Source organism: Ranitomeya variabilis, chromosome 1, assembly GCF_051348905.1.
Source record: "Ranitomeya variabilis isolate aRanVar5 chromosome 1, aRanVar5.hap1, whole genome shotgun sequence".
In the NCBI taxonomy this organism is placed as follows: Eukaryota; Metazoa; Chordata; class Amphibia; order Anura; family Dendrobatidae; genus Ranitomeya; species Ranitomeya variabilis.
This window is the reverse complement of record NC_135232.1, coordinates 1067213072-1067233716: the sequence shown is the minus strand read 5'-3', so window position 1 is coordinate 1067233716 and position 20645 is coordinate 1067213072.

Sequence of the window (20645 nt, the reverse complement as noted above, 5' to 3'; positions counted from 1 at the left end):
GCTTCGGACTAACTTCCCATCCAGCCCCCAGTTTTACCAGATTGTGAGGAGTGGCCTAATACATAGAACCGTTTGCTCCCCCTGGTGGCCAGAATGTGAAGTGTAATGTGTGACTGTGATACCTGGTCAGGTGAACTCCTTAAGTGCCATCAGACGTACCATCACTCCCCTTAGCGGCGGAGCGTCAGTACTGCAACGACCAGGACTCTGGGGCGCTGCACAGCCCCATGTGAAGAGCAATTGCAATGGGAGCAGAGGTGCTTAAACTTACAATTGGCTCCGAACTTGCACTGGCTATAGTTGAACTGCCAGCATAAACCCAATTTTTTAATGTTGGCCTGCCCGCCTGCCCCTCCAGAGCCGGACTGACTATTGGCGTGGCCGGCAGACCCGGCCCACCCTTGAAAGGAATTCCCAGGTCTGTTTTCCACCATAAACCTCAGCCAAAGGCCGATGTCCTTTTGATCCCACCTAATTGCCGGCCTTATTTCCTTCCTCTGCTGGAATTGCTCATCATAACGGAGCCAAGCTTGACCCCCATAAGACCTGTGGGCCTCCCCAATTGAGTCCATGAAACAAAATAGGGGAGAGCAATTCTCCGGAGCCTTCTCCCCAATTACGCTTGCCAAAATGGCAAAAGCCTGCAACCAATTCACGAAAGTTTGAGGGATCAAGCGCCACCTACACTTCTCTTCCTCCTCCTTCTTACTGTCATTCTTCTTTCCTTTGTTCAAATTAAATTTCTGCAAAGGAAGCAGGGAAAAAAATCTCAACATATTCATCCTTCCAGATTTTTTCCCAAACTTCATTTTTTAGATGGGCCCCCAACGGACCCTCGAAACACACATACACTTCCCAATGTGCCCTATCATCTAAATGGATTCTACACTCCCTTTCCTTCTCATTCTGAACCGATACTGACACTGGATCAGAAATTCTACCCAGGCCTTCAAGCGACCTAGTCGGCCAACTGCCACTTCCAACCTGCGGACTCACCCAAGCAGCTAAATGCCCGGGTGCCACCACTCCCCTATCCAGACAGGTAAGCAAGTTCTTCACATTATCCAAAACCTCCCTCACACTCCCACTAACCGGATCAACAGAACCCCCGACCTCCCCACCAGGGCCTACACCAACCCCCCGACTATCCCTTAAAACCGGGGATAAAACATTCTGAGGGGTCGTACAAAACACAGAGGCATACGAAGGGGCTGTGATCCCTCCAGCCAGAAAAGGGGGATCCAGATGACCAACGGTGCGCTGCTCCCGCTCTGCGCACCAAAAAGAGGTGTCATACCCTGGCATACCGGATGCTCCTGGCGTCCCAGGAAGATAATACGGAAGGGAGGAAGTTCCCGCCTGAAGACATGCACCCGCAAGCTGCACCTGCGCCACTGGACCCGCAGCGCACAGCCAACTGTCCGAAACCCCAGGCATCATATGAGAAGATAGCACGCTTGACCCACCATGTGCACCATGAGCCGGCACCCCCGAGTCCGGACGGATGCCGCCCGCTGCCGACCCATCCCATCGCTGAGAAGAGTCCCTCCTGGGTGCAGAGGCAGGCCGCCTTGCAGTGATATGGCCACGGCGACCCCCCGTACTACCGTTCATCCCTGAAGGCCTGGCGTGTGCTGGCTCTGCCCCCGATTGGCACATGTTACACGCCACCAAAACCAGCCTGGCGGTTGGATTCCTCCCAGACTGGGGCCTGCTGGCACGAGATCTGATCGGCGCCCGGCCTGGAGGGTCCCTGGAGGGACTCCTGCACCTCCGCTGGTTCCTGGGAGCAGCGTCCGGTGACAGCCTCTCCGGAGGCCTCACCCAACGAGGACGCCGCTCCGGTATGGGGGATTCCCCCACAGACCCTGCCGTCCCTCCAATGATGTTCACCACCTGCCTCTATATCCAGCCCTGGGGCTATGAAGCTGCTGCAGCCATCAGGCTCTCCAAGACCTGGTCCACATCAGCCATGGTAAGTCGGTGTGCAAGGGGGACCGATCGTGACCCCTGGAGAGCGGGAAGTGGCAAACCCCTCCCCAACTCCTGCTTATAACTGTCCCCCCACCAACCCCCACCCCTTCATGAATAGCCCCTGTCTCCCCCAACCAATGTCATGCCGGCCTCCACCCACGCCGGGGGGGAGGGGGCAGCTTTGCTTCGACCTTTACTTTCTCCTTCATAGTGTTTATTTCTTCTGGCAGAAGAGGGATTAATCAGCCATGTTGGAAATCCCTGAGCCCACAGCTGAGCTAGGTTAGCTACTCCTTTCCCCTTTATAATCTGAGCTCTGTTACAAATCCTTGTCAGAGCAAGCATTTGCTGCATGGCTAACGCAGGGAGAGGAGTTCATATGAGAAAAAAAGTTGGATGAGTTATCTGTGACTCTTGCTTGGTTTGTATGTGTGGTAATTCCCTATCCTTCTCTATTGTGGTTTATTCCCCTACCTCCACACACCAGTGCATTCCTGTTTTATATGTAATTGAATATTTTGTATGCCTGGAGTTTTCTGTTATCCCTTGTTTGTGTTGCCTTGTTTGTCAGGTTGGTGTGCTACGGTGCACAGTAGAGCCCCTCTTCCCTGGGTGGGGGAAGAAAACAGACGGAGGGCTAACTCATGAGATAAGACAAGGGTGGAGACCCTGGCATCTTCACCTTCAGAAGTATCAAGGGGAGTAGGGAAAGCTAGGGTGCCCCCTAGTGTTAGGGACAGGGAAGGAGCCCCTGGTACCGAGTCACCCGACAGCTGTGTTGTGCCACTCGTTTTGATTAACAAATATAATGGCAGTAAATGGGAAATCCCAGCATTTTTCCTGCAGACCCTACAAGAAGGTCTGGGGGCAATTAAAAATGTTAAATGTATGGAAAAAGTGCTACATGGAAGGAGAACAGCATGGGGAAGACCCCTCAAAGAATCTCTGACACCCAAATCGCTGCTAAAAACAATGGTGTTACACTTTTACTCCACTTTAAGGAGTAAAGAGAAAACATTCCAAACCAATGAGAAATTGCATTTTACAGGGGAAAAAAAGTAAAAAAACATTCTTTCATGTATAATGACTTGTATATTAGGCAAAAATTAAAAAGTATTTAAACAATAATAATTTAATTAAACCAAAATTTAATTTTGTAATAAAAAAATTGGAAATTTCAGTGTAATTTATGAAGGAGACAAGGACTGCTAAACATTTGATGGAAGAAGGACTCAGATACACCCTGTATTAGACATAAAGGAGGGCCTCATACACATTCTGTTCAAATTTTCATGTAGTGACACTCCTAGCTTCATAAAGGCCATGCACGGGTGCAAGGGTGCCAAATGGCAAAGCTTGTGTGGTACTAGCTACTGTTGCGCTAGCAACCAGCTCCTGTTCCTCTTCAGTGTCCACCTCCTCATTGTTATCCAATCTGTACTAAGCAGATGAGATGAGGCTGGGCTGGGATGTATCTCCCTGTCTCATGTCTTCTTCCATCTCCACCTGATATGCATGAAAATTTTCAGCTTTAAATGTGAGCAGCGACTGTTTAAGTAGGCGCAGAAGTGGAACGGGGTCATTCCTCTGATTATGGCATCATCGCCTCTTACCATCTTTGTGCAGTCCTCAAAGTCTTGGAGAACCACACAAATGTCAGACATTCATGCCCACTCTTCAGTTGTTAGTTGTGAAGGTTGTCCAGAATATCGACGGGCATGTTGGAGCTGGTATTCAATAACTGGTCTCTGCTGCTCACAAAGGCTTGCCTGCATGTGCAGTATGGAGTTCCAGCGTGTGGTCACATTGCACACAAGTCGGTGAGCTGGCACTTGCATGCATTGCTGTAGCACTGCCAGAGCAATGGCAGTTGTAGCTGACTTGCAGAAATTAGCACTGACATAGCGTACCTTGACCAGAAGTTCTGGGAAATCTGGGTAGGTTTTCAGAAACCACTGAGCCACCAAGTTTAGCATGTGGGCCAAGCATGGTACATGTGTGGGCTTGCCAAGCTTCACAGCCACCACCAGGTTACAACCATTATCACAAACGACCATGCCTGGTTGCAAGTTCAGCAGCAAGAGCCACAGATCTGTCTGTCTGTGTGCGGTTTGTCTGGTAGACAAATTAACTTCAGTTGAGGCTGTGCTGCAGAACTTCCAGCTGATGTAAACAATGTGCTCAGAGATACCAAATCAGAGATGAAGGATGAGGAGGAGAAGGAAGGGGTGCAGGAACTAGTGTAAGAAGTGGAGGAAACCCTGATAGAAGTAGGGCCAGAAATCTTCGGCATCAGTAGCACATGTGTTGTGGATTCTGTTTGCGGGCTCCCTCTGGTGGTTACTGCTGGTACTGGGTGACTTTGGTGGGTTGCGGCCTTTGGTTTCCATCTGTCCATCAGAGGCTGGGTGTTTCCTATTTTACCTGGCCTTTCTGTCATTTCCCTTGCCGGCTATCAATGTGTTCAGATGTGCTCTGTTTGGTTCCTGCCTACCTGCTCCCAGATCTTTCAGGATAAGCTAAGTGCTGATTTTCAGTTGTTTGGTTTTTTGTCCAGCTTGCTTAGAATGTCTCTTTGTTAGCTGGTTGCTCTAGTGGACTGAGGTTCTCCCCATGTGCCATGAGTTGGCACATGGGTTCTTGTAATCTCAGGATGGTTTTTTTGATTAGGGTTTTTTGCTGACCGCTCAGTCCCCTTTTGTGTCATTCTGCTTTCTAGTTTTCAGCGGGCCTCTATTTGCTAAAGCTATATACATCATCTCTTTGTGTGTGCCTTCCTCTCATTTCACCATCAATACATGTGGGGGGCATCTATACCTTTGGGGTTAATTCCTCTGGAGGCAAGTGAGGTCTTTGTTTTCTCTGCAGTACTAGTTAGCTCTTAGGCTGGTGCGTGGCGTCTAGAACCAACGTAGGCACGCTCCCTGGCTATCTCTAGTTGCGTTTGTCAGGCGTAGGGCATCGGTCAGCCCAGGTTCCATCACCCTAGAGCTCGTCCGATATTTATTATTACTTTGCTTATCCTGTGCTATCCCTAGCCATTGGGGATTCATGACAGTATAGCCGGCCCACAAAGTGTTAATTGTTTGGGCTGAAGCAGGAGAAAAAGACGTGTTCAAGGAAAATTTTTTTTTTTTTTTCCTTCAGAGTTTTGCTGCCTAGCCCTTAATTGCTGTCTAGCTGCTTCTTACCTCCTCTTAACCCTTGAATGGCTCTGATCTTAGCTGTTTATCATGGATGTCCAGAGTTTGGCTTCCAGCCTGAGTAATCTCGCGGCAAATGTTCAAAACATACAGGATTTCGTTGTTCACACTCCCATGTCTGAACCTAGAATTCCTATTCCAGAGTTTTTTTCTGGAGATAGATCTACCTTCCTGAATTTCAGGAACAATTGTAAATTGTTTCTCTCTTTGAAATCTCACTCCTCTGGAGACCCTGCTCAACAGGTCAAGATTGTTATATCGTTCCTACGGGGCGACCCTCAGAATTGGGCATTTGCATTGGCACCAGGGGATCCTGTATTGCTCAGTGTGGATGCGTTTTTTCTGGCATTGGGATTGCTCTATGAGGAACCTAACCTAGAGATTCAGGCTGAAAAGGCTTTATTAGCCCTCTCTCAGGGGCATGATGAAGCGGAAATATATTGTCAGAAATTTCGGAAATGGTCGGTGCTTACTCAGTGGAATGAGTGCGCCCTGGCTGCAAACTTCAGAAATGGTCTTTCTGAGGCCATTAAGGATATTATGGTGGGGTTCCCTGCGCCTACAGGTCTGAATGAGTCTATGGCTATGGCCATTCAGATTGATCGGCGTTTACGGGAGCGCAAACCCGTGCACCAGTTGGCGGTGTCTTCTGAACAGGCACCTGAGACTATGCAATGTGATAGAATTCAGTCCAGAAGTGAACGGCAAAATTATAGGCGGAAAAATGGTTTGTGTTTTTATTGTGGTGATTCAGCTCATGTTATATCAGCATGCTCTAAACGCACAAAAAGGGTTGATAAATCTTTTGCCATTGATACTCTGCAGTCTAAGTTCATTTTGTCTGTGACTCTGATTTTTTCACTGTCTTCCATTTCCGTCGATGCCTATGTGGATTCAGGCGCTGCCCTGAGACTTATGGATTGGTCATTTGCTAAACGCTGCGGTTTTAGTCTAGAGCCTCTGGAAGTTCCTATTCCTCTGAAGGGAATTGATTCTACACCATTGGCTATGAATAAACCGCAGTATTGGACACAAGTGACCATGCGCATGACTCCTGTTCATCAGGAGGTGATTCGCTTCCTTGTACTGTATAATTTACATGATGTACTAGTGCTTGGTCTGCCATGGTTACAAACTCATAATCCTGTCCTGGACTGGAAAACAATGTCTGTGCTAAGCTGGGGATGTCAGGGGGTTCATGATGATGCACCTCCGATTTCTATCGCTTCATCTACTCCTTCGGAGATCCCTGCGTTTTTGTCAGATTATAGGGATGTTTTTGAGGAGCCTAAGCTCAATTCGCTCCCTCCTCATAGAGAGTGTGACTGTGCTATAGAATTGATTCCTGGCAGTAAGTTCCCAAAGGGTCGTTTATTTAATCTGTCACTGCCAGAGCATACTGCTATGCGGAATTATATTAAGGAGTCCTTGGAAAAGGGACATATTCGTCCATCTTCGTCCCCTCTGGGAGCAGGTTTTTTTTTCGTGGCAAAAAAAGATGGTTCCCTGAGGCCTTGTATAGATTATCGCCTTCTGAATAAGATTACAGTCAAATACCAGTATCCATTGCCATTATTTACTGATTTGTTTGCTCGCATTAAGGGGGCTAGGTGGTTCACTAAAATAGATCTTCGTGGTGCGTATAATCTGGTGCGGATAAAACAGGGTGATGAGTGGAAAACCGCATTTAATACGCCTGAGGGCCATTTTGAGTATTTGGTAATGCCTTTTGGACTCTCCAATGCTCCGTCAGTCTTTCAGTCCTTTATGCACAATATTTTCCGTGAATATCTGGATAAGTTTATGATTGTGTATTTGGATGATATTTTGGTGTTTTCTGATGACTGGGAGTCTCATGTTCTACAGGTCAGGAAGGTGTTTCAGGTTTTGCGGGCCAATTCTCTGTTTGTGAAGGGCTCAAAGTGTCTCTTCGGAGTCCAGAAGATTTCTTTTTTGGGGTACATTTTTTCTCCTTCTACTATTGAGATGGATCCCGTTAAGGTTCAGGCTATTTGTGACTGGACACAACCTACATCTGTTAAGAGCCTTCAGAAGTTCTTGGGGTTTGCTAATTTTTATCGTCGGTTCATTGCTAATTTTTCCAGTATTGTTAAACCTTTGACTGATTTGACTAAAAAGGGTGCTGATGTTGCTGATTGGTCTCCTGCGGCCGTGGAGGCCTTTCGGGAACTTAAGCGCCGGTTTTCTTCTGCTCCTGTGTTGTGTCAACCAGATGTTTCACTTCCTTTTCAGGTGGAGGTTGATGCTTCCGAGATTGGAGCGGGGGCGGTTTTGTCACAGAGAAGTTCTAATGGCTCGGTGATGAAGCCATGTGCTTTCTTCTCTAGAAAATTCTCGCCCGCCGAGCGCAATTATGATGTGGGTAATCGGGAGCTTTTGGCCATGAAGTGGGCATTTGAGGAGTGGCGTCATTGGCTTGAGGGTGCTAAACATCGCGTGGTGGTCTTGACTGATCAAAAGAATCTCATTTACCTTGAGTCTGCCAGGCGTTTGAATCCTAGACAGGCTCGTTGGTCGTTATTTTTTTCTCGTTTCAATTTCGTGGTTTCATACCTGCCAGGTTCAAAGAATGTGAAGGCAGATGCTCTTTCCAGGAGTTTTGTGCCTGACTCTCCTGGAGACACTGGGCCTGCTGGTATCCTTAGGGATGGGGTAATATTGTCCGCCGTATCCCCAGACTTGCGACGCGCATTGCAGGAGTTTCAGGTGGATAAACCGGATCGATGTCCACCAGAAAGACTATTTGTTCCGGATGATTGGACCAGTAGAGTCATCTCCGAGGTCCATTCTTCTGTGTTGGCTGGTCATCCTGGAATATTTGGTACAAGAGACTTGGTGGCCAGGTCTTTTTGGTGGCCTTCCTTGTCTAGGGATGTGCGTACCTTTGTGCAGTCTTGTGAAGTGTGTGCTCGAGCTAAGCCTTGCTGTTAACGGGCTAGTGGGTTGTTGTTATCCTTGCCCATCCCGAAGAGGCCTTGGACGCACATTTCCATGGATTTTATTTCTGATCTCCCGGTTTCACAGAAAATGTCCGTTATCTGGGTTGTGTGTGACCGCTTTTCTTAGATGGTTCATTTGGTGCCCTTGCCTAAGTTGCCCTCCTCCTCTGAGTTGGTTCCTTTGTTTTTTCAGAACGTGGTTCGTTTGCATGGGATTCCGGAGAATATCGTTTCTGACAGGGGATCCCAGTTTGTGTCTAGATTTTGGCGGACATTTTGTGCCAAGATGGGCATTGATTTGTCTTTCTCGTCTGCATTCCATCCTCAGACAAATGGCCAGACGGAGCGAACTAATCAGACCTTGGAAACTTATTTGAGGTGTTTTGTTTCTGCTGATCAGGATGACTGGGTTGCTTTTTTGCCACTGGCCGAATTTGCTCTTAATAATCGGGCTAGTTCGGCCACGTTGGTCTCTCCTTTTTTTTGTAATTCGGGGTTTCATCCTCGTTTTTCCTCTGGTCAAGTGGAGTCTTCGGATTGTCCTGGAGTGGACGTGGTGGTGGACAGGCTACATCACATTTGGAATCAGGTGGTGGACAATTTGAAGTTATCTCAGGAGAAGACTCAGCAGTTTGCTAATCGCCGTCGCCGCGTGGGTCCCCGACTTCTTGTTGGGGACTTGGTGTGGTTGTCTTCTCGTTTTGTCCCTATGAAGGTCTCTTCTCCTAAGTTCAAGCCTCGGTTCATCGGTCCTTATAGGATCTCGGAGATTCTTAACCCTGTATCTTTCCGTTTGGATCTCCCAGCATCGTTCGCTATTCATAATGTGTTCCATCGGTCGTTGTTGCGGAGGTATGAGGTGCCTGTTGTTCCTTCGGTCGAGCCTCCTGCTCCGGTGCTGGTGGAGGGAGAATTGGAGTATGTTGTTGAAAAGATCTTGGATTCTCGTCTTTCCAGACGCAAACTCCAGTATTTGGTTAAGTGGAAGGGTTATGGTCAGGAGGACAATTCCTGGGTGGTCGCCTCCGATGTTCATGCGACTGATTTGGTCCGCGCCTTCCATAGAGCTCACCCTGATCGCCCTGGGGGTTCTCGTGAGGGTTCGGTGACCCCTCCTCAAGGGGGGGGTACTGTTGTGGATTCTGTTTGCGGGCTCCCTCTGGTGGTTACTGCTGGTACTGGGTGACTTTGGTGGGTTGCGGCCTTTGGTTTCCATCTGTCCATCAGAGGCTGGGTGTTTCCTATTTTACCTGGCCTTTCTGTCATTTCCCTTGCCGGCTATCAATGTGTTCAGATGTGCTCTGTTTGGTTCCTGCCTACCTGCTCCCAGATCTTTCAGGATAAGCTAAGTGCTGATTTTCAGTTGTTTGGTTTTTTGTCCAGCTTGCTTAGAATGTCTCTTTGTTAGCTGGTTGCTCTAGTGGACTGAGGTTCTCCCCATGTGCCATGAGTTGGCACATGGGTTCTTGTAATCTCAGGATGGTTTTTTTGATTAGGGTTTTTTGCTGACCGCTCAGTCCCCTTTTGTGTCATTCTGCTTTCTAGTTTTCAGCGGGCCTCTATTTGCTAAAGCTATATACATCATCTCTTTGTGTGTGCCTTCCTCTCATTTCACCGTCAATACATGTGGGGGGCATCTATACCTTTGGGGTTAATTCCTCTGGAGGCAAGTGAGGTCTTTGTTTTCTCTGCAGTACTAGTTAGCTCTTAGGCTGGTGCGTGGCGTCTAGAACCAACGTAGGCACGCTCCCTGGCTATCTCTAGTTGCGTTTGTCAGGCATAGGGCAGCGGTCAGCCCAGGTTCCATCACCCTAGAGCTCGTCCGATATTTATTATTACTTTGCTTATCCTGTGCTATCCCTAGCCATTGGGGATTCATGACACACATGTGCCGGGCCTGGTTGGGACTCGGTCCCAGCCTCCGCAATGTTCACCCAGTGTGCTGTCAGGGAAATGTAGTTTCCCTGGCCCCAAACACTTGTCTATGTGTCAGTTATTAAGTGTGCAATCCCAGTAACTGCATTGGTAAGGGCACAGGTGATGTTTCTGGACACTTGCTGATACAAGGCAAGTTTGTCACGTTGGGAGAAATGGTGGCAGCTATGGACTGAGTACAAGGGGATGGCTGCAACTATTTCAGCAGAAATCCTCTGTCTCTACAAGTCCAAATGGCAACATTTCCACGGCAAGCAACTGTAGCATTTGGACCTGTGGGTGAGTGGCTGTCAACTTTCTTTTTGTTCTAAGGCCTTTGGTAAGTACAGCTGAATGCTGTGCTTGAACAAGTTTTTTGAAGTGCTTGTTGATTGTGCCTCAGAATGTGTAAAGAAACAGATAAGGCAGCACTCAGTATCGCTATAGCATGCAAACATAAAATATGAAAAAATGAATTGCATTACTGCACTAGAAGTATGAAAAACTGAGAATGCTTAGCGCATAAATTGGCCAATTCATGTGTACCTGGCACCACGTTAAGGTGATTCTTGTTGCCAGGACCTAATGCCAATCCTTTCTTAGACAGTCTACACCTCTCTGGGAACCTAATGTGAATCTTCTCTTGGACTGAAGTCTATATCTCTGTGGAGGGGTAAAATCCTGCTGCAATTAAAAACACCTAAGGCTAAGGGGCAGAGTGCTTAGTCAGAAGGCTAATACATACAAATATCCAACAAAAAACTGACCGTTACATCCAAACATAAATCAGGTCTGAATAGGTGCTTACCTAAAGTAGCCAACTCATATACAATCAAACAGATAAGGCAGCACTCTGTAGCGCTATAGCATGCAAACATAAAATATGAAAATTGAATTGAATTACTGCACTAAAAATATGAAAAATTGAGAATACTTAGCGCATAAATTGGCCAATTCATGTGTAACTGGCAGCCACATTAAGGCGATTCTCGTTGCCAGGACCTAATGCAAATCCTCTCTTAGACAATCTACATCTCTCTGGGAACCTAATGTGAATCCTCTCTTGGACTGAAGTCTATATCACTGTGAAGGGGTAGAATCCTGCTGCAATTAAGAACACCTAAACACACCTTTTTTGAGATTTTTTTGATATTTGTATATATTAGCCTTCTGACTGAACACTCTGCCCCTTAGCCTTAGGTGACTCCTTCTTCTCCACACAACATGATATGACGGGGCTATCCTTATTTTATTCCTCTCCCAACAGGCATTTTACAGCTCCACTTCACTGGACCTCTGTGTCCTTCTATTGTGTTTGGTGTATCCCTTATTTCTGGGATACTAAAGGAATTGCCTCTTTCCTATTTATCAATTATTGAGAGCTACCTTTGTTTGGGGGCCTATTAACCCATGTTCATGTAGTATTTTTTCTATCATCTACAGTTCATCTTTATTACTACTGTATGTATTGTGCCTCATAGACTGCTACTGTGCTTGAACAGTTACCTTATTAGGACAAAAAATGTTCTTTTCTTTATTTTTTGAGAGTGCAATATTTTAAATACATCCCGGTGCACATAGTGGAAGAGTCTGGTTGGACTTTACACGGTCCTCCAGTAGTTATTCACATTTAGCCTTTTGGCTTTAATTGTTTTTAAAAATGTGTTTTCTGTCTGTCTTGTATTTTTTAATCCATCCTTATTTAATTTTATTTATCAAGGGGATCCTTGCCATTTTATACACACTTCTTGTTCTCTTGTTTATATGGACAGGGGATTGGGAAGCCACTAGCACAGGGGAAGAGGCAGTGGTGTCACCCTCTGGCACCAATCGTGGACTCAGGCGTTCCGCCCACCGAGTCGGGTGCTTAGATGACATGTGCATGATCATGGTGGTAGCTAGGCTCTTAGTGTTTAGGCCGCTGCTAATCTTGACATTGCACAGATTGCAAATGACTATTTTTAATGTCTCAGAACTCTTTAAAAAGGTCCCAGACTGGGGAACACCTAACACTTTGACAGAGAAATTCATGAGTGTCAGTGCTCTGCAGAACACTTGCCGGGCCTTCTCCATTTGGTCACTCCGCTGCCTCTTCCTGCCTTTTTTGGTCTTGCAGCTCCTCTGTAATAAGTTAGCACTAATGTGCCTGGGTATAGATGCTAGTGGGCTATTGGTTTGATAACAATATATCAGTTAAATGCATTAATGAGTTGTATCAGCAGCTCTTCTCTGTGTTATATAAAGATACGTTTCGACTGGGTGCAGTCATATATTTAAGACTTTATAATAACCATATTATTGGTAGAACCCTTACTATATTTTGTGGAGTTATTCTATGTGAATTTTAAGATATTTGGTCAAACTACCATATTTGTTAAGATCAGTACAATCCAGTCTAATGTCAAACTTTACTGCATATATTTACATTATATGATATATTGTTTGCCTCATATTTGTGATTTTTTTTGGTAGGATAGATAGCGGACTGTATGGTTTTAACTATTGTGGTCTACCCCTGCCCTACTATAGGACATTAGCACACACCATCTGTTTTTTTGCACAGTTGATCACTCTCCTTTCTGACCTATTTTCCCTAACAGGACCTTATAGGGCCAGGGTAATTCGACATTCGAGCAGGGGGCGCCATTGTGCAGGTGTAGGGTGCCAATCTCCACAGCCAGGTAGGCCAAAATTAGTTTGATATGTGTAATTGATTCTGTTTCCTTTATATGAGCCATTACTATGACATATTGGATGATATGGCTATGCACGTTTCAGATGTGTTGCAACTCCAATATAGGGTTTGTTGATTCCTATGATGTATCAGTATTCCATTATAGGAAATTTTAATGCTGTGTTGTGTTCCTAACTTGTTTCCTCTGGTAGGGTCATATAGGGTCAGTCTGGGAAAGTTGACGTCCGAGCGGGGGCGCCCTTGCACAGGTGAAGGATGCCAGCCTCCACGCAAGGCAGGGTCATATTAGGCCAATTATTCGGAGTATCTACACCTCCTTGTTGCATTTTAGGTGTGACCATTTCTTGGCCACCATATTATATTTTTTGTTGAGCATTTTCCTTTTAATGTATCTTTAATAAAAGTGATGTTTTAATATATTATAGTAGATCCCTCCCCCTCAGCACTTCTGGCCTTGCTCTGCATGCCAGCTTCCCAATTTGGGTTGGTGACATCGTCATTCACCACCTCGTCTTCCACTGTAGCCCCATGGTCCAACCTGACTTGGTGACAACAACCTGACTTATCATCAACTGTGTCTCATCATCATCTTCCTCCTTAGACAAAATTTTCCATTCCCTACCATCATCTTCTTGTGACCGTGGATGCTCTAAGTTTTGTTCATCACTGCACAGCATCTGCTCCTGTCCCTCTTGGAACATGGAGGGTGAGATGTAACAATCAAGAAATTATGTTGTAAAGAGCTCCTCTGAGTGTCCTAGTGTCGGATCACTGGTCTCCTGGGACTCAATATGGTGAGAGGAAGGAGGATCAGGGTGAGGATTAAGTGTTCCAGACTGTAGCCACTGGTGTGGCTCCAGAAGTGGTGTCCTGTGCCTCCCTGCAAAGTGGGACAGGAAGCTATGTGTTGTGGATGGGCATGTTGCTTATGCTCCAGCAACACCTGCCCCATGTCCTTGGCATCTACATGCACCATCATCAACACTTCCATTTCCCCATCCCTTACTGCACGCCTTACGAATTTTCTAATTGCTAGGTCTTTGGAAACCAACTTTCCTTTATTAATTGAAACTAAATTTTTTTGATGGACCACAAAATTTGGTCAGCTGTTTTTTTTAAATGTTAAATCACTGTAGTTTTACACAGTGCACTTTACACTGTATGGATGACAAATTGAATACAGAAAAAAATGAACTTTTTTTTTGAGTTTTATGTACCACCCTAATGTAACATTAAGCAGTGTGTTATAGTCTATGGATCAGCTCACAGCTGTATACTTAGCCTTCACTGGATATTAAAATGGGGGAACCTAAAAAAAATGATGTAGGATCCCCCTATAATTAATATCCAGCAAAGGCTATGCAGACAGCTGCGGATTGATATTAATAGCCTAGGAAGGGGCCATGGATACTGCCCCCCTACTAAAAACTCTCAGCCGCCCCAGAAAAGGTGCATGTCTAAGATGCTCCAATTCTGGCATTTAGCCTCGCTCTTCCCACTTTCCCTGTAGCGGTAGCAAGTGGGGTAATAGTTGGGAAGCTTAATGTCACCATCAGGTGACATCAAGCCCTGAGGTTAGTAATGGAGATACATCAATAAGACGCCACCATTACTAACCCCATTGTCACATTTTAAGAAAACACAGACACCCAGAGAAAAGTCCTTTAATTGAATAAAAGACACAGACTCCTTTAATATTCTTAATTAAACCATACTTATGACCTCACCAAATTCCACTGAAGCCCTTGATCTCCTGTAATAAAAGTAAAATAAAAAAGCAACAATATACCACACCTGTAAGTCATTCTGCCCCACGCCATAATCCATGTCTGGCGATAATTACCGTAGTTTTTAACCAGGACAATGCCAAGATGCAACAGTCCCAACTTAAAATCAATGGAGAATGAGCTGCTTTTCTTCCATTGTATGAAAAAAATCTTTATTTTTATTTTACATGGAGTTGAGGCAAATCTGAGGTTCACAGACGCAGTCACTGCTCCCTCCTTGCTAAAAATGAAAATGATCAATGCCTGGATTGGCCAAGACTGCTCAACCCTACTGGATGACAGCAGCAGAACATAACGGCAATTCAAAAGTTCTATTTTTTTCTGGTGTATCCACAATCAATCACCCCTTCCCACCCCAAAAAGGCTATATGGTTCATGGTTTATTATTTTTCGTGTTCTCCTCCTCCTACACCATATCAACAGAGTTATCAGAGTCTCGTGGGCCGCATTCACTGCTCCCTCCATGCTTAAGTTGATTCCATGGGTTTTTATTGCCACCTGGGTCATAATAACTGATAGGCACATCCACCTGTCAACTGAAAATGCTCACAGGCTGACTGTTCAAAATGAACAAGGCCTGGATTGGCCAAGACTTCTCAACCCTAACAGATGACAGCAGCCAAACATAAAGCCAAATCAAATGTTCCTTTTTTTTCTTGTGTGTTCCCATGCACCCCTTCCCACCCCAAGGGTATATGGTTCATGGTTTATTATATTTCTTGTCCTCCTACAATCATATTGTATCAATAGGGTTCTCATGTGGCCCTCAGTAATACATTTTGGTGGGCCATCAGGCGGCCCCCAGTTATATATTTTGGAAGACCGTCAGGTGGAACTCAGTCATAATTCTTGGAGGGCCATCAGGTTGCCATCAGTCAAAAATTTGGAGGACTATCAGATGGCCCTCACTCATAATTTTTTAGGGACTGCAGGCCCTTTTTCAGGTGTCGTGGTGGACAAAAAAAATCTAAATTTTCAAGTTTACATTTTTTGTCTTCATTACATTTGTCAATTGGGTTAATTAATTTTATATTTTGATACAAAGGAGTATATGTGTTTTTTTAAAAAATTTGAGGAAAAAAGTGATTACAATTTATCTATTATACTAGATGGTGGCCCGATTCTAACGTATCGGGTATTCTAGAATATGCATGTCCACGTAGTATATTGTCCAGCCCACATAGTATATTGCCCAGCCCATGTAGTATATTGCCCAGCCCACGTAGTATATTGCCCAGCCACGTAGTATATTGCCCAGTGACATAGTATATTGCTCAGTGACGTAGTATATTGCCCAGTGACGTAGTATATTGCCCAGCAACGTATTATATTGCCCAGTAACGTAGTATATTGCCCAGTGATGTAGTATACAGCACAGAGCCACGTAGTATATTGCCCAGCCACATAGCATATTGGCCAGTCACGTAGTATATTACCCAGGTACGTAGTATATTGCCCAGCCACGTAGTATATTGCCCAACCACGTAGTATATTGCACAGCGACGTAGTATATTGCCCAGCCACGTAGTATATTGCCCAACCACGTAGTATATTGCACAGCCACGTAGTATATTGCCCAGCCACGTAGTATATTGCCCAACCACGTAGTATATTGCACAGCGACGTAGTATACAGCACAGAGCCACGTAGTATATTGCCCAGTTACGTAGTATATTGCCCAGCTACGTAGTATATTGCCCAGTTACATAGTATATTGCCCAGTGACGTAGTATACAGCACAGAGCCATGTAGTATATTGCACAGCGACGTAGTATACAGCACAGAGCCACGTAGTATATTGGCCAGTCACGTAGTATATTGCCCAGCTACGTAGTATATTGCCCAGCCATGTATGTCACAGGTTAAAAAATAAAAAAATAAACATATACTCACCTTCCAGGGAGCCTTGTAGTCCTGTTGCCTCCTTCTCGCGCAGGCCCTGTGATGATGTCGCGGTCACATGACCGTGTCGCGGTCACATGACCGTGACGTCACGGCAGGTCCTTCTCACGCAAGCGCACAGAACCTGTGATGATGTCGCGGTCACATGACTGTGACATCATGGCAGGTCCTTCTCGCAGACCATCCTTGCCACCGGAACCTGCCGCTTGCATGGAGCGGTCACCGGAGCGTCGCGAGGAGCGGGAAAGGTGAGCATATAATGATTTTTAATTTTTTAAATTATTTTTAAACATTAGGCAGCATCAATCGTAAAAACTTGGTCACACAGGGTTAATAGCGGCGGTAACGGAGTGAGTTACCCACGGCATAACGCGGTCCGTTACCGCCGGCATTAACCCTGTGTGAGCGGTGACTGGAGGGGAGTATGGAGCGGGTGCCGGGCACTGACTGCAGGGGAGTAGGGAGGGACTAATCGGACTGTGGCCGTCGCTGATTGGTCGCGGCAGCCTTGACAGGCAGCTGGCGAGACCAATCAGCGACTTAGATTCCATGACAGACAGAGGCCGCGACCAATGAATATCCGTGACAGACAGACAGAAAGACAGACAGACAGAAAGACAGAAAGACGGAAGTGACCCTTAGACAATTATATAGTAGATTTTCATATTTTTAAAAACTTTTTCTTACTGAACTATGTAGTCTCCATAGGGGTCTTGAACCCGCCGTCGGCCAGTTGCAAGTACTATACATAGTAATAGCATAGTTTTGCTGTGTGAAGCAAAAATCACAGTCTCCAATGAATACCAGTCACGGGCTGGCCTTCAAAGGATCAACACCATGTAAGGCACGGGGGTCTTTAGCAGACATCCGGTTGTCATGGCAACCCATTGGTGCCCTGTGATTGTGTTGTGGGGGTGGGCATTGAGCGGTTAGACCAATCTCTGATAGCAGTGTTTAACTGGGTAACAGCTGCAGGTGGAGCCTCATTGCCTTCATGGCTGTTAAAGGCAAATGATATCTGAATAATATCACCATTATCTAAAAGAAGAGAGAAGACATATGATGTACCAGAACTGATATGTGAGAAGTCTGTGCTGCGTGTGTCTGTTATATGATGGATGTGTATGATGTATGTGTCTGATATGTGAGCTGTGCATGTGTTCTGCACGTGTCTCATATGTGAGCAGTGTGTTTGTGCAACTGATAAGTACAGCATAGAGCAGCTTAAGTTTTATCATGGCCCCTTAGTAGAAAAAGGTGACAATGCGGCCCTCAGACTGCATAAATAGGCTTTTCACCTCTGCTTAAAGGGAATCTGTCAGCAGGTTTCTCCTATGTAATCTTAGCACAGCTTTTGAGACTTCAGGAATGTGTACTAGGCTGTGTACTGTTGTTTCCATGATTGTTTTTGAGTCACCCGCCAGGGCCATGGGGTACCCGATGCCGGGTCCGGTGTTCACAGGGGGATGTCACGGTGGTGACCTGGTCCGTGGCCCTGGGCGCCCATGTAAAAGGGGAAATTGAATAAAGTTTATGTTCGTGACGCCACCTGTGGTATTCGGTCAGTGGGGATCGACGCTGCTTTAAAGGGTCCTCTGGGGTGATGTTATGGCAGCTAGATGGTATAACTTCCTACAGGTGAAGTATATCCCCAGGGCTCCTAGTGTGTAGATGGAAGATGGTGAATGGTGCAGTAAAGAACGAGGACACAGGTTTGCAGTCCCTTTACCTGGTTTACTGAAGATTTCAGGCAGCCACAGTCCAGGGTACCAGATCACAGGTACAGGCAGGGTCCGGCCGGCTTGGAAGCGAATCCAGTGTTCCCCTTTACCAGGTGGAGTTAAAAGTCTTCCTCTAGCGCGGTGGTGTTGTAGTCCCTTACTGCCTATGGCTTCAGATAAGGTCCTCACAGTTCTTCTCTCTGTCCCCCATATAGGATAGGACAATACCTGTATGACAGGTTACTCGAGCCTTTTTACAGGGACTCTATCACGCCCCAGGCTCTATGTGTTACTGTGTCTTCAGGTGTGTGTGGTGGACAGGTAACTTGCAGTTCAGCTGTCCTGCCGAGTTCTGATGTAAGTCTACTGTCCCTTACAACCTCGGTGTGCCGGCTACCGGTTATCTGCGCTTTACCAGGGAGACAGTCTGCTCGCTGCTGTCCTCCCCATGGTGTCCTTGCCTGTGCCTCGCTCTCCTTCGCACTCAATATACTATGTTTTTTCCTTCTGTATGTCTCTTTCTCCAGGAGCAGTAGTACTTCAGACTACACGGCCCCTTCAGACCTTCTGACACTCCATGTCGGTCTGCTCTCTTCTGTCTCTCTGACAATCTGACCTCTCTTTCCCTGCAAACTACAATATACATAGCCACCTAGGAATAGGATCAAAAGCTCCCCCTTGTGGCCTGGAGTGTGAACATGTTGTGTGTATTGTGGGTACGTGATAAGAGTTATCCTTTATTACTTCCAAACGTAACATCACTCCCCCCATGAGGAAAGCGATGCTAATGTGATGACCAGGACCCTGGGGTGCCACACTCCCCCCCCCCCCGTTAAATCCAGTACTCCCAGACTGGGAAAATAAGAACAACAATACATATTAGCAAAAAAGACATACACATTTTAAATGCTATAAACATGCATAACTGCAGCTTCCCTTTATGAGAGGAACTTATGCTTAAACGTTACAAGAACATATGTACAGAGTACGCGCACTTTCCAAAAATAGAAAACAGTATGATCACTAACTATGAAAGGCAATTACTCTCTACGGGTATACTATCTCTTAAGGCTTCAAAGTGCAAAACTTTTCCTACAGGACCCCGGGGCACCACATTTTTACCACAGTGCATATGAACCCTGGTCCTACCACACCCCCAGCACTGATTAGCAACTCACTGTCAATAGACAATGTACACCGAAAGCTGTGATGTGGGGTTAGTTTTTTGAGCTCTGCTACATATAAATCTCTGATTGTGTCACAACTGCTGCACCCAGTAAACTCAATTATACATTGCTGGGATCATTGTCTCTTCGCCTACATTATTCTGCTCTCAGATGAGGTAGCAAGATCCTGAAGATAGATTCTCTTTAAGAAGGTGATAAAATCAAGAACCAGCACCATAATAGACATACAATGTTCTAAATTTGAAAACTCTCTAGGATAAAGTTGGGCATTTAATTTTCTTAAGTGGCCACGTAGGAGACCATGACTGCTGTGGAGTGCCAGACCAATAGACTGAAATGAATTTTGCTTAATATTAACATATTAATTATAGTTTTTTACATTAATTAATTTTATCACTTAAAGGGAATCTGTCACAATATTTGACACATGTAAACTATTAATATGGGCATCTAGGCTATAGAATGCTGAAAAATGTCCTACCCGTATGCCTCATATGAGCTTTGTTGTTGCTGAGAAATCAAATCATCTTTTATCACTTTATATAAAAGATCTCTTCCAGGTTCTGGGGAGGTGGTGCCTGGAGATAACTCTGCTCCTAGAGATTATATTACATGAAGGGGAGTTTCCAGTGAGACAAGTACCGTATATACTCGAGTATAAGCCAAGATTTTCAGCCCATTTTTTTAGGCTGAAAGTGCCCCTCTCGGCTTATACTCGAGTCATTGTCCCTGGGGGGTCGGCGGGGGAGGGGGACCGGCGGCTGTCACATAATCACCTGCTCCCGGCGTGGTCCCTGCATCTCCTATGGTCTCGGGCTGACAGCTTCTTCCATCGTTGAGCGGTCACATGGTACCGCTCATTACAGCAATGAAAATGTAGAGTCCCTGTGGGTTGAGATAAGGGGAGGGGGAAAAAATAACAAGTTACTGATAGGGGTTTACTATAAGTCTCAAAAAATAATGGAAGCAATGGAGAATATCCTCATAAACCAAATAGATGAAGCTGCGACTCAAGGAGAAGTCATTATTATGGGGGACTTCAACTACCCTGAAATAGATTGGGGAACAGAAACCTGCAGTTCCAGCAAAGGTAATCGGATTTTGACAACTATGAGAGACAATTACCTTTCACAACTGGTTCAGGACCCAACAAGGAGGGGGGCACTGCTAGACCTAATATTAACAAACAGGCCAGACCGCATATCAAATATAAGGGTTGGGGGTCACTTGGGGAATAGTGATCACAAAATAATAAGTTTTCATGTGTCCTTTAATAAGATGTGTAGTAGAGGGGTGACAAGG